The sequence below is a fragment of the Dermacentor silvarum genome, chromosome 7, assembly GCF_013339745.2.
Source record: "Dermacentor silvarum isolate Dsil-2018 chromosome 7, BIME_Dsil_1.4, whole genome shotgun sequence".
NCBI lineage: Eukaryota > Metazoa > Arthropoda > Arachnida > Ixodida > Ixodidae > Dermacentor > Dermacentor silvarum.
In genome coordinates this window covers 158,928,019-158,943,037 of record NC_051160.1, presented here as the reverse complement: position 1 = coordinate 158,943,037, position 15,019 = coordinate 158,928,019, and the positions used below count along the sequence as shown (strand labels likewise).

General features: G+C 48.7%; 1 non-coding gene across 1 annotated transcript; it reads left to right on the top strand.

Annotated features, from left to right (window-relative positions):
* Positions 1-1,645: 1,645 nt before the first annotated feature.
* LOC119458621 (uncharacterized) lies at positions 1,646-4,447 on the top strand. Its single transcript, XR_007468142.1, has 7 exons — positions 1,646-1,701; positions 1,847-2,032; positions 2,162-2,299; positions 2,368-2,498; positions 2,620-2,816; positions 3,003-3,454; positions 3,960-4,447. It is a non-coding gene; the product is annotated as an uncharacterized LOC119458621 (transcript).
* The last annotated feature ends 10,572 nt before the right edge of the window (positions 4,448-15,019 follow it).

Sequence of the window (15,019 nt, the reverse complement as noted above, 5' to 3'; positions counted from 1 at the left end):
ACAAGCGGAAGGTAAGCCTAGATACCTTCACGAGGCAAAAATACCTCTGAAATACTGACGCTTCACAAGGGATACGTCCCATTGAGCGGACTGTTGTTTACTCTTACTTCATTTGTACGTTGATATTCTGAACTGCGAAATTTCATACTCGAAAGTTGATTCGTCATGAAGGAACTTCTAACGCTTGCAAGACAGTACAAAACAGCAAAGCACACGTGTTGTCTAATTCAATGCTTTGCCCTGTCTTGCAACCGCTGGAAGTTTCGTCGGAAATGTGTTCCGCGTCGTCAGCGCTCCCGCCAGGCTCTTTTCGCGCTCTTGTTACAACCGGCGGAAATTCGCAGGACCTGGAAAAAACCCATGGATCCCTAGCGACCGCAGTAAAGTCTGCAGCCTGCACTTCAAGGAAGATGATTTCAGAGAAGGCCTGAAGATAAGGAAGCTGAAGCCAGCCGCTGTGCCCTCGGTTTTTCCCCCAGTACCCGACATATTTGCAGCAGGTGGCGAAAAAAGAGAGGCGTCCACTAAAGCGCAAAGCTGCCAAACCAGGTTCGCCCAGAGGGAGAGATGCCAAGACAGCAAGGCAAGTGCTATTTTAACAATTGACTTTCTTCATTAAAAGTTTCAGTTCGATTCAATAGCGTTAAACATACAAAAGACAGCAATTACTTTGCCTTAATTTCATTCTGCATAATGTTCTTGTTTCAGACTGGATGCAGATATGAGTGATGGTCCTTTAGCCGGGAATTCAGTCACTACGGCAGAAGTTCCAGCAGCCTCCTTGATGCCAGCAGCCGACAGCCCTGAACCTCAAGAACCGGAAGAAATTCCTCAAGAGCCCTCTCCGGAGGCATTGGCTGACGAGCATTCTGTGACTCCAGCATTAGTGGTTTCCCCTGCTGATTTTCTTCCTCGCACCTGCGACGATGCTCCTCCTAAGCCCACTTCAACTAAAACGAATGCAGTTGTGCGTGGCGTTCAGACAAGACTGACATTTCCACGTATGCAGAAGCTTCTGAAGCAAGTCAGCACACTTAAGAGGAAATGCCAAAGACTACTAAAAAAGAGACGAACTGCAGTCTGAACTTTCTGCGCTAAGGCAGCAGGCCAAAGAGACAGAGGCAGTTATGAAGAAATCTAATTTAGCAGTTCTTCAGGTATGTATGGTGTTCACAACTTAAGTACTCGGGTTAATGTGCAAATTTTCTTTGTGCATATCATACTCTTCTAGGAAAAGGTGCACGAAGAGGATGCTAAAGCTCTCTTCCTGCAAGAACAACTATCATTTTTGAGTAAACCGAAAGGTCGCTGGCGTGAAGAAACTATCCGCTATTGTGTGGTTTGGCATTCTAAGTCCCCATCTGCATACAATGTGCTTCGTGAAACTGGGGTGCTGTCATTGCCAAGCCGCTCAACATTGAAGAGGTATATGGCGCATGCACTGGAGAAATGGTATCGTCCCTTATTAAGCAACGCCTTTATATGGAGGCAAAGCTACACTCGGAGCACGTAAAATTTAAAGTTTTTGTCAGAAGGTTCAGTCATAATTTGAAATTATATTTCTAGGCACCCTGTGGCTCCCTGGTGATGGACGAAATGTCCCTCAAGCAAGGCACCAGCTACCAAAAGCAATCGGATGCTGCTAATGGCTCTGTTGATCTGGGAGGTGCAGAGGCTCAATTTGGATTACAAGACCAACTGGCAACTCATCTCCTCTGCTTTTGTTTGTGGGACTGTCAACCCACTACAGGTACATATGTTGGGTCATCTATGTTAGCAATTCTTTAGCTAAACTAAAACTATGCCTATTTAGTCATATGTAAATGCAAATTTTTGATTTTTTTAGGCTTCCTGTGGGGTACTATTTTACAAAGAATTTGGCAGGAGAGCAACTTCAGCTTCTTGCCTTGAAGGTAATGGAGTCCGTGGAAGAAGCGTGTTTCAAATTGGTACGCCTTGTCGGAGATAGTCACAGATCGAACTCGAAGTTTTTCTCCAATCTGTCGGGTGGCCCCATACAACCTGTTGTTGAGTAAGTAATGGTTTTCAAACTTATATACGCCTTCATTGTAAACATGTCCTTTAGAACTTTCACCAAAGCAACATGTTTCTTGCCATAAGTGTGCTTTATAATTTATTGGGGTATATAATTTTTTTCCAGACATCCTCTAGATTCAGGTCGGGAGCTTTTTCTTTCATTCGACTATTGTCATATATTGAAAAACATCAGGTCCCAGTTTCTTGACGTAAAGAGATTATTCAGGAGAAAGGGACAACTCATCCTGCCAGACTTTCTAAGGTACAGAACGATCCTTTCTATGCTTTAGCCATTCAAATTTACCCCACTAAATTCGCCCCATCACACAGACTGCTGTACAAGATTCAAGAGAAGCAGGGCGCCTTCAAAATTGGTGAGGAGCCTAACCAAGAAGCACCTGTAGCCGTCAAATTTCGAGAAAATGAATGTCGGCAGGGCTATTCAAGTTTTTTCACCTCAGGTGAAGTATGCAGGCATATTTTTTGTTGTCTGTTTGAAGGATACATGCTCTAAATAAAAAAAACGGTTGCTGAACGGATGACATATAAGAATAAACACCAGTGATTGCTGTTCTTGTTCAGGTCACCACAGTCTTGCGATTTTTACAACAACATGGACAGAGCCTTGGAGCTCCTGGCTTCCAGAATTGCCTGCCGACGGTGGAATTCATGGAATTGGTGCACAAATGGTTTGTGCTCCACAATATTAAGAGCACTACTCTTCACTGGACCAGCAGAGATGCCATGAGGATGCCATTTTACAGTGCAGATGACGAGAGGTGTGTCATAGTTTAAGCAGTGTTTACGCTGACCCTATTTTGCTGTAGAAGTGTCGATTGGTGAAGTTAAATACACTTTAGCGTCTAGCATATGGAAACCACTTTTCTTAACAGTTATTGAAGAGGATTTTGGCATTTTTCTTGTGGCACGCTCTATTTCACTACTCTACGAACCTTTCTTTTCAGACTTTCATGGCTAGAAAATGACTTCCTGAAGTATTTCAGCGAATGGAAGGAAGCCATAATGTATAAGATGGAGTTTCTGTCCGAAGAAACTTACGAGGCACTGAGAGTGACTAGCATGTCCACAGTGCTGTGCACGAGATTCCTCTTGAAAACAGGATTTCATTTTGTGCTGACGTCAAAGTTTTCAAGCGATGATGTCGAGTCGCTTTTTTCGACAATCAGGCAGCTCAATGGGCCGAATGACCAAACCGATGCCTATGCAGCCCTGTCATCACTGCAAAAGATCTTGGTCACTGGAATCGTCCACGCTTCGACCAGTGCCAATGCAGGAAGCGTGGTGGGCTCGCTGGGGAAGGCTTCAAAGCTGTTTCCCATTCCTGTGAAGACCACTTCAGACAACGATGTCAGGAAGCTTCTGCTCCCTCATCTCACTGCGCTGGAGCGCTATCCAAGTATGCAAATTGTTGGGACAACCCATATTAATTTAGGCTCTGTATGCTAGAAGTGTACATGCAGTTTACAAGTTGAGCGCGAAAAAGCTATAATGCCTGGCAGCAAACAGCAACATCGTAAAGTAAAGCTGCTGCAATAGCCTTTTATGCTCTTGCCGTGAACCTCAAAAAAAGTAGAGATTTTGATCAAGAACAGTGAGTTCAGCCGGTGACACACAATGATTAGGGTCAGTGAATGAGGGGATTAAAAGCAGAGGCTTTGAACAAGAGGTTGAGATAGCATTCATTCTGCACCTAGCGTTGCTGAACTTTCACTTCTGAAGGGCACTGTTACCTGAGCCACTGTCCTGAATTCGCTGAGAATTTATATATTCCGTGAAGTAAGAGGATATTTGCCAATTGATGGGGGCAGTGCTTTCAAGAGTGATTTTGGAACTGAAATGCTACCATTTAGCATTTTCCAGACTAAGCTTTATTAAGCTCAACTCTGCGTTCTTTCTTGCAGGTGCCCCTCAGCGAAGCCTTCGAGCCAGCACGCTGGCAATGATTGCTGGCTTCTTGGTCAGAGCCGTGCAGGATTGTATTGAATGTGAGGGCTGCCTCATTAATATGCGGGCACCAGTCTCTCACTCTACAACCACTGCCATCATTGCTGGCATGGACCGCAGCGGGCTGTCATATCCTACTTTGGCATTCGTAGGGTTCGTCAGCCGCCTGGAAAATGCTGCATCAAGCGTGGCTCCTGCACTTGTTAGGGGGCCAAAGCCACAGAAGAAGTTCACGGACCTGGTGCTGCCATTACTTCAAAAGAATCCGTTGTTTGTGTGCCCAAAGGACACCCCTGAGCCTCACAGATTAGCCCTGCTCAGGCTGCTCGTCCAGAAGTTTATGAGGCCATTTTTGGCGAATTTTACTTCTGATTTGGCACAGGAGCACGCCAAGCGGAAGATAATTAACGCCAAGCCAAAATCGCGGAAGATTCTGAAAGTTTAATATTAGATTCGCGGTAGGCTTGTAATAAATCATGTCGTGCAAACAAACTTTTTATGTGTGGTCGTATTTTTATTAATCATTTTCCTTGAAAAATGCTTCGTTTGAAGTGATTTAACGATCGGGTAAACGCTTCTAAATATAGCAAACTAGGAATCGCGCAAACCGTGATTTTTACTTGAAAAGTGGCGCTTCACCTTACGAAGCTGATAAGTACGTTTCGCAGCTGTGCGGGAAAAGCCGGAATAAAAAAAAAAAGCGGCACGACAGCCCCAGCTAACTACCAGTAATGCCAAATGCAAAAACTTCTTTCTGGGGTTTTATGTGCCAAAGCCACTTCTGATTATGAGGCACGCCGTAGTGGAGGGCTCCGGATTAATTTTTACCACCTGGGGTTCTTTAACGTGCACTACAACGCAAGCGCACGGGCGTTTTTGCATTTCGCCGCCATCGACATGCGGCCGCCGCGGCCGGGATCCGATCCCGTGAAAATGTAAAAACTGCTGCTCTGAAAAAAATATTACCACTAACAGCCTTACATGTTTTAAATATACATACATAGCGTCCTTATACTGTGTGCTAAAAAGTGCCAGGTGTTTACCCAACCTGAAAGGTCGCCGACGGTTACGCGCAGCTGAGGTGGGCCACGACGATAGACGCCGAGATGAGGGTAACTTGTGGCGCCACCTGTTGCAGCGCGCCGTCCCTCCCGAGGAGTCACGTGGTATTTCCGCGGACACGCACTGCCATAGCAGGCGGCGGAGTGAGCAGGTCGCCAAGTATAAAGCCGGTCGTGGGCTGGCCACACAGTCGAAATTAACAAAGACAGCTACGATATCCAAGTTGACGGTGGCTCTATCACTTAGTCTCAGGTTTCTCGTTCGTGGTGTCGAATCGAGGGGTTTCGTAGAAGCCGAAAGGGTCCTTGCTGCCGATCACATTATTAAGATCGGTCTCAAGGATTTCAGCGATGAAACCGCGAAAATACTTCCGCTGAGCGTGCAAACATCCAGCCTGCCCATCGAGACACATCAATTTTTTTTTTAAAGACAAAGCCATTTAAGCGAGCCAGAAGTTAAAACAGGGAAGGTTTTGTGCGTAGCGGGCATCCGAAAGGTGAAATCATTTGTTCGTGACGATTCTCCACTAGTACAGGTACGATACCTTACCACACGCATCAGTTAGCTGATACGCGTGATAAGGTCGTCTGCTTCCGATGACTGACGCTTGTTCGTGCCCGCAGTACGCCGTTATTGAAGTAGGGCCCGGGCTTGGGAACACAGTAGATTCGTATCACCCGTAGGAATTCTGTAACCGCGGTGAAACATCAGAAGGGAATAACAACCAATCGTACCAAGTGGCGCTTATTCCAGCAGCTTTACAAAAATTAGCGACGGTTTTCTTTTGGGGAAAGTACCTTGTATGTGTGTAAATGCATGACTTGAAAACAAATTGAACCAGTTGTAATGGAATTTAGCTGTGTGCATAGTTTTGGAAAGCAAAGTAGCGGCGCTGTGCTAAAGTCCAACGCTCCAAAGCTGGAACGAGCGCTGTTTGCCTTTGCTTCTAAATTTCTTGCGGGCACGTAAACTGACAACTCACCGCGTTGAAGAGAAAACAGCTTATTTTGCTTGCACCGCTACACTAAACCTGCTACGAAAACGACATGTCGCGCCGCGGGATAACATGTGTCATAATCAATTTGAGACTTTCAGAGTTAGTTATTATTTTTGCTACCAAGCCAGCCAACAAAAATACATTAGCGAGAATATTTCTGCTGCTTAAAGCCTTAGTAGTACTAATGCTTGGGCAGAAAACTAAAGACAAACCCAAATGAAGGTTATAAGCGTACATTATACTATGATTTTATAATGCGCTTGTTTAAGCAGAGTACACTCCCCGATTTGATATGCCAGAAAGATATTTAAATTAAGTAAAAGCAAGGAAGTGGTCTACTCACCTGGAAGAAAGAATCGACCCGAGTGAAGTGCTTCAAACAAACCAGGATGAGCCACCTTCGCACAATGCGGAAGTTTCTTATCCAAGTTGCTCAAGTCTACCGCAGGCACAACCTACCTTGTTCGTCGGCAGACGCCATTCTGCACCCCTCGAGCTGCACCTCGATCCAAAAGAAGCTGTTCCGTGCTCTCCTGGCCTACGCCGATGGAGTCGGCCTTGCTGATCGCCTCTGGTCCCATTTCCTATCCGCGCCTGCGGCGTTACGGCTGCTGCTCTTTCTCATTCTAACTCCCACCTTTCAATCCCTATCCACTGGTGCAGCAAAGTTGACGTGTCCTCTATATTGAGGGATTCAGTGCCATCTGATCCAACGCAGCATGGACCTGCACATCCCGCGGCAGAGTTCCTGACCCCCCCCCCCCCCCTGCACAGCAGAACCAAGGGAAAAAGGAGAAGAAGCAGCAGCAGAACTTGAAGAAATCTGCCGTAACTTTGGATGCTTCTTCCTCCCAGGTTGCTGCTGACGCGTGCCTCGCACCAGTGTCCACAGTCACCCTCACCAAGGCAATGCAGCACGAGGTCTCCGGCGTCCAAGAACCCCCCTCGGACGGCTTCGGGCTGGTGCGCTCCAAGGCAGACCGGCGGCGCACAAGGGCCCTGGAGAATGCTGCACTGCCGGTGCACCCTGAGGTCGTCGGCGCGGTGATTTTCCGCCCATAGGCCGCCGGTGGAGCCTTCCCTGGTGCGGCACGCCTCGCACTCGCGGCGGCACTTTCTGCGCGGCCCGGTGTTGCTGTGGTGAGAGTAAACCACAAGTGCAACATCGTGGCCGCGGATACCACGACTCGGGCGTGCCAAGGGGAGGTGATGGTGGTCACTGAGCTCCACGGCATGCTGGTGGCGACTTTACAATTGCTAGTAGGTACAGTGGGGGCATGGCACTGCGGGTCACGTACCTTTCGCTTAACACGTACTGTCATGGCAATCGTGGAGCTCCTAGGTGCCTAGGGACATAATCGCTTAGGGACTTTTGAGACACTGGTCTGGCACGAGACGGTCTTTGGAGGGACCTCCAGTCGTTTGTCCGCAGGCGCGAGGACAAGCGGGTGCATGAGAAAAAATTGCGTCCGCTCTTGCGCAAGCGGATACTGCTCGCGTTTGTACCCCGGTGCACCCGCTCGCACCCGCTTGTCCTCGCGCCTGAGAGAGATAAACGATGGTATTCCTAAATAAACGCTTCACTGTTTTTATGATCCAAATATAATCTCACTACCAGGGATGGAGCAGTCTAGCTGACTGGAGCAGTATTTTTTTATTAGTGGTGTTGCTACGCTGCGCTCCGCAACACCCCAACGACCGCTGCTTCGCGTCGGCGCTTGGCAACGGGGCACAAACGCGATCAGTATCCGCTTGTTTACATCACCACAGTTTACCAGATCAAAAGCCGTCATGCCACACCACCACTACTGCAAGGATTTCCGCCACTAGAACAAACGCTACAATAATAAAGCGCGGGTGGCGTGGGCCAGACACCGCCAGACATTCAACGCTCCCTAAACGATTCGCTCCCTACGCACGAAGGAGCTGCGCTCGGCAAGGTCGCTGTGTGCGGTCGCGGAGATAAGAAAGCAACGCTCAGTAACTAGCAGCCGACGCGCGGCCGCGCTGACCAGTGCCTCAAAAGTCCCTAAGCGTATATATCCCTAGGCACTTAGGAGCTCCGCGATTGCCATGACAACACGTGTTAACCGGAAGTCACGTGACCCACAGTGCGGCGCCCCCGCTGTACCTACTAGCAATTGTAAAGTCGCATCCCGGTGACTGTCCGTCTACCGGCTGAGCGTGGGAAGAGCACCGGCTTCCTGCATGGGGTGGACGGAGAGGGGGTGGACGGTCCCCTCGACAGGGGCCTGCTGACAGGGACCTCCTAGAGGCCATCAAGTCCAGGGTCCCGGTGGAGTCTGCTACCAGGGAGGGCAGCACCGTAACAGTCCGCTTCGCGGGGCTGGTCCCCCTTGAACACGTGAGCCTCTTCGAGCTCTGGATAAGGGTGAGGCCGGCCAGGCGCCGTCTACTGCAGTGCCAGCAGTGCGGCCGTTTCGGCCACGTGGTGGTGACCGCTAGGCCTGCAGGTGGCCGACGGGTTGCACCACCTGCGGCAAGAGCTACGGTGCAGGCTGTCCCTGCCAGACGGTCCGCTGCGTGAACTGCGGTGGCCCCCACGCTGCAGACGCTCCCGCCTGTTCCATGTGGCAGATGGAACAACGAGTGGCCACCATCATGGCCTCCTCCACCACAGCACTATCCAGGCGTGTTGTGAGAGCAGCTGTTCGGGAGGAGATCAAGGTGGAGCAGGCCTCCACACCCTCGGTGGGATCCTTCGCGAGTGTGGTCAAAGGTGCCCCCGCTCCTTCGCGGCGTCCGGTGCCAACTCCACGAACATCCCGCCGCCAGGTGCCTGAGGCTGCTGCGGTAACCACGACTACGTCGTCTGCTGCCTCCTTGGCTCCGACTACAGTGGACCAGCTGGTTGCCAATCTTCTGCTGACCATGCAGTCAGTCGGCTCTATGCTGCCTGCTGAACATCCGCTGCGTGCCATTTGCCTCCAGGCAGTGGCAGCCCAGACCACAGCCGACCATCATGGTTGATCCGCCCAGGGCAAGGAATGGTCGTCGCCGCCCTAGTGCCCTCCAATGGAACACTAACTCTCTGCGGCGGCGACATGCGGACCTCTCCCTACATCACCTTCAGAGCGAGTATAATGTGGTTGCTCTGCAGGAGGTGTACGTAGCTGCTGAGGAACTGCGCCTGAGTCGGAAGTGCCACATCGTGAACTGGCGGGCCTTCAGACGGCTCTGCCATCAGGACACCTCCAGCAGAGATTTCCTCCAGCTGGTGGTCGATAGCATCAGGGCCGCAACTGTCAGCACGACAGCACAGGTGGGCCAGCCGGTTCCGGACTTGCGGCACCTGGCCCTGCGAGCGGAATAACACCAGGCATTGCGCACTGCCCGGCCGGAGCTTTGGACTAAGTACCGCCGAGTGGATGCCGTCTGCAGGAGCCACGCACGGAGACGCCGGCGCCAAAGCCGGGAGGGCGTCTCCTCTTCTATCAGCCGAAGCCAGGATGGTACCCGTGCGTGGCGCCTGCTGAAGTGCCTGTTGATGGTCCCACAAGCCACATGCCAGGTGCTGTCAGTTGCCGTACACCTGGGCATCAGCGCTGCTGCCCTGGCGGAGCTCTTGGCGGACAGGTTTGCTGCCTGAGTACCTGCTCTGCTGGCCACACCACCACCGGCTGCTGCACTGCAATATCCTGCCTCCTGCCATCATCCAGGATAGGTGGCTGCACAGCTGTGTAGCGAGCCCATTCGGATACACGAGCTGGAAGCAGGACTCAGCAGGACCAAGCGCCGGAGCAGGCTTGGAGCTGATGGCATCACATTCCAGATGCTGCGGAATCTGGAGGATGCCGGTCGGCAAGGGTTCCTGGAGTGCTTCAACGACATGTGGAGCTCAGTTGACATACCAGAGAGTTGGCGAGCAGCAGTGGTAGCGCCGATCCTGAAGCCACGGAAGCCTGCCACAGCACTGTCTTCGTACAGGACAGTCTCCCTCAGCTCTGCAGCCTGCAAGGTGCTGGAGAGTGTGGGCCTGGCGCAATTGGAGTGGATTGCAGCGCACTGAAAAATATCAGACTACCGCTTTTTTAGGAGAGATAAAAAAAGATATTTTGAATAAAAAGAAACATTGCTGTTGAAATCTCGGCATCTTTGTAAAATTAGAAACCTTTACAAATACACGAAAACAAACAGGATGCCCAGCACCAGAAATACAGGCTCTCTGACGACTCTATAAATAGAAGCACTTGCATAAAAGCTAAAATCTGGCAATTCGTTCGACACAGATTTTTCGCTGAGAAATTACGGACACCGACAGTAACTTTCCCTGCTTGAATTTTTGTGCCCATTCAGATCAAACAATCCCCGGTGCTAGCATACTTCATAGCAGAAAGCAAATAAACGATAGATGAAGCTTCTGGGAACATGAACACGTTTCAGGGCATTTTTCATGAAACTGTATGCTCAGTATGCACTGCGACAAAATAATGAACATTCGAAAAGCACATTTATAATTTTTCTCCTTTTACTAATCACATTGCGATCCATATAACAATGTGCACTTCACGGACTACAAGAATGCGCGAAAGCGCCGCACTTACCTTTCAGGCGTACTCGATAAACGCTCTTACGTGCACGGAGGGCCTTCGTGTCACAGGTTTCGCGGCGTCGTACAGGTACCACGGCAAGGACCGTCGGTGCACGGTCCTTCCGGCGTAAATACTGTAAAATTGCGGATGAACTACAGCACGAAATAGCACAACTTTCAGCAAATTCTTCCGATGAAAGCGCAGCGAAAGTACCAGAGGCTTTTTTTATAAACCATCTACGATAATCGACATCGGCGCACCACACGAAAGATACTGCACGCTACGTTACGCGGTCCCACGGGTTTTGGATCATTATGCACTCAAGAACCACCACAATTTCTCTCGGCACAGCGTACACACGATTAAACTACCACATCGGCCGGCGTCAGTGCAGCGCGCACCCAGCTCGGTCCCATGCCAATACGCGGCTGCTGCGCCGCTTCCAGCACTGGCGGCTGCCGGATATCCAACTGGAAATAATTCACAAACAAAACAATGCCTCCATAACGTCACTGATGAGGTCAGAAGGTAGAGGGAGAGGGCGCGCAGCCGGGTGGAGGAGGGTTGCCGCTGAAGCCCTCCTTTCCCACTTCGCATGCAAGCGGACTGTGTTCGTGCTCTCTTGCAGGACCGCTGGCCGTGCGGCGACATTAGCCAAATCGTGGAGCAAAACCCGCTGAAATGTGTCGTGTATTAGGATGCGCTTTCTACCTACCAGGTTTACCTCGCAAGCTGCTATTCAATTTCTAAACCATTGGGACATTGCTCGTACGCACCAGTGCCAAGCAATTATAATGAAGCATATTTATATAGTGAACCGTTGTTAATTACCAGTATTCACGGTTAATATATTACATTTCGTCATTTCGTAAAAGTAGTAGCTTTGAAAGTCCTAACTTGCGGTTTCGTTTAGTGCTACACTTCAACTAGTCCACAAATATAGTGGGGGGAAGCATAGAGAAAATAACTTCCTGGCACCATCAATAGTTAAATTTGTTCGCGTGTTGTGAAGTGGATCAACTAAAACTAGCCGACGTCTCGGCCAGCCAAAACTCAACACAAGTAAAAGTTGAAGACTTTTGTTTTTATTCACACATTCGGTACTGGAACAAGACTGACCTCCACGCAGTGCGAAAGTGGCAATCTACAGAAGCAATTTTCATTCACACCGAAAATTTACACATAATGAGTGAAAATAGATTCCAGAAGACCCAAACCAATGCGAAAATTATTAACCACCAGGCTGCGTCTTCCTTTCTTTTCTTTTTTTTAACCTTTGCTGTGCATGTCAACGAAAAGGGAACAAAATGTATGGCCCCAAAACACGCACTCAAGCCCTTCATTACAAGTATTTCACCGGCAACAGATGGGCTGCCGTCATGACGAATGAGTCGAGCGAAATTGCTCTTATGTTAGTCCACTCAGACTTGCACAGAACTGGTTCACTCATGCAAAATGAATACCTGCTCGGAAAATAGTGAAATACTTGTGCTTACCCGTGGTCATTAGGAAACCTGAAAAACTTCGCAGAACTGGAATTCCCGGCGTTCGAACACCCCAGAGCCGCGCAACACATGTGACGCACCGATTTAGCCATCCTCGTCTAATGCTTGGTTGACCTACTTTTCTGCGTATTCCGTTTGTTGCACGCCTGATCAAGCTTCTCAAGCCATCTTTACACTTAAGAGGGCAACCGAACCAGACGACCAAGCGCCATCTGACTTGTGATATCGCTGAGCGAGTGGCAAGGGTGAGCGGAGGCAAGCTCGACGGACGCACGATGGCGACCACTTCCCGCACTTCGCCCGATTTAAAACTCACAAAAAGAGAAATAAGAAAAACAACTTAGGATGTCCGGCAACCACTAGGAGTGCCTATATTCCTTGAAACCGAAACTAGCTTTACTTTCCGGGGGCTGACAGGACGACAGCTGAAGACGCGAAAATAGTATCATCTGTAATTTTACCGGCGCTACCGATGCCATCAGCTGGGGGCCGCCACCGAAAGCGACCATGCTTTCGGTGATCGCATGGATGGCGTCGGCGTAGTGTGGCACCCTGTATATATGTACTTATATCCAGGCTTCGAATTGACCCATAGTCGAACGGCTGCATTTTATGCATGTTATATAGCCATTACCTTTTCAATTGATAATAATTAAGTGCTTTAAGTTATGCCATTGTCAGACTGGTTGTAGCAATCAGTGGCAAAGTTTTCGAAATGGCAAACCTAACCGTTATGATAAGAGATCTTATGGTGCAGACTACGTACATACGTATTGTATATACACACACAAACGCACACACAATGGGCGTGTGCATGTGTGTGTCATACAGACAAGTCCACAGGCTGTCTGTATGCTGTCTGCAGACAACCTGTGGACTAGGTATACAGGAAGGTCGAGTCCACAGGGAGGTGACTGGACTGACTGGTTGGTGACTCGTGGGTGACTGAAAGGCAAACCCATTTCTGTAAGGGCTATGCTACACAAAGAAACAAAGACGGCATATGTCTCTTAACAGTAACTGTAGTTCCGGCGATAAGTGAGGGAATTAAAAGGCGCGATGGTACTTCAATCAATCAATCAATCAATAAACTTTTATTTCCTTTGGATAGGAGGAGTACGGGACTAAAAGCTTGACCAGCTCGACGACTTATATTGACTTAGAAAACAGTGTTAAAACAAAATCGACACAAATGAATGTGGCCATGACTAAAAAGGGAATAAAAGACTACAAAGATTTCAGAATGAAAACAACAAACAACCGCAGTAAAGGTGAAGGTAACGATGGTAAAACGTGGAAACTTGTGTAAATAGCTTGAGGGGAGATTAAAAACCCGGTCAAAGATGAAGCTGTGCCTAACTCATGAGCGAATGCAATAGTGGAAAACCAAGCAAAGCGCGCATGAAGTTACCTTTATTACAAGTATTTTCCAGAAAAGCAATATTTTCCTCTAAAAGCGAAACAGATGGCGTACTGACACACTTGTCGCTATATTTAATGATATGAAATGCTTCGACTATCTCCCTTTCCGTATGGTCTCCCGATCTGAACAAAAAGTCATGTTTTCCACGATCGGTTTGCAAGGGGTCTTCTGCATACCCTGACCTTTACCTTTGCATTCTTTACAATGTTGGGCTAAGACGCCTCCTGCGTTATTCTTTACATTCTAGGTATGTTCACGTGCCATTTCATTGAAACACCTACCCGTTTGTCCGATTAATTATTAAATAATTTAATTGTGGGGTTTTACGTGCCAAAACCACGATCTGATTATGAGGCACACCGTAGAAATTTGGACCACCTGGGGTTCTTTAACGTGCAGCTAAATCTAAGTAAAGGGGTGTTTTCGCATTTCGCCCCCATCGAAATGCGGCCCCCGTGGCCGGGATTCAATCTCGCGACCTCAAGCTCAGCAGCCTAACACCATAGCCACTGAGCAACCACGGCGGGTCCCGTTTGTACGATGTAGAAACCTATCACAGGCGAGGGGAATTAGATAAACAACCCCACAAATGCACTCAGTGAACTGCTTTCCATGCTTCGTTGTGCACTGAGGCCTACTCTTATTTTCTCGTATCACCAAAGGGCAGATTCTGCTGAGTTTACATGGAGCCAAGAAAACGCCGTCGACCCCGTAACGGCTCGCCACTTTTTTTATGTTGTGCGAAACTCGATGAATGTATGACATAACCTGCAGATTATCATTATTCATAGTCTCTTTCAGTTTCTCTTTTTTTAACAATCTTATAGCCTTTGCAAGAGACTTTCACCCACACCAGTTATTAAACTCTGAGGGTATCCAGCCGAAAGGCTGGATACCCTCGGAGTTTAATAACCGGTGTGATTGCTGATTAAAGCTAGTTTCTATTTTATGCTCGCAGGATTTTTCCAGAGTGGACTTACAAGCTAGGGTTATGATAGCGCGCTTAACAAGCTTGGAATGCGCACTTTCAAACGGCAGCGGGGTCTTCGTCTTAGGATTGTAAGACGAACAGATGTGTTTGGCGGTGAAATTAAGTTTTAGGTCCAGGAACTGTAGGCAGCTGGCCAAGTCATGGGTGAAGGTGAGACCTCCAGAGGCGGATTCAAATATTTCTATAATGGAACTGGCGGCATCATCAATGTTATCCTTTGCAGACAGATGAAGTATGACTAGGTAGACGTCTACGTAATGAAAAATGCGCGACACTTGTTAACCAGAAATTCGTTGTTCAACCAGCTGGTAGAACACTGATAAAATATGTGGCAGAGAACAGGCGCATCAGAAGAACTTATTCATTTCTGATTGGAATGGCCGACAACGCTCTTTGCAATGCCTGTCTTTGCGAGGAGACGCTGGAACACATTCTATGCGACTGTTCTGAATATAATGTTCAGAGACAGTCCCTGGCGTCCGTTAT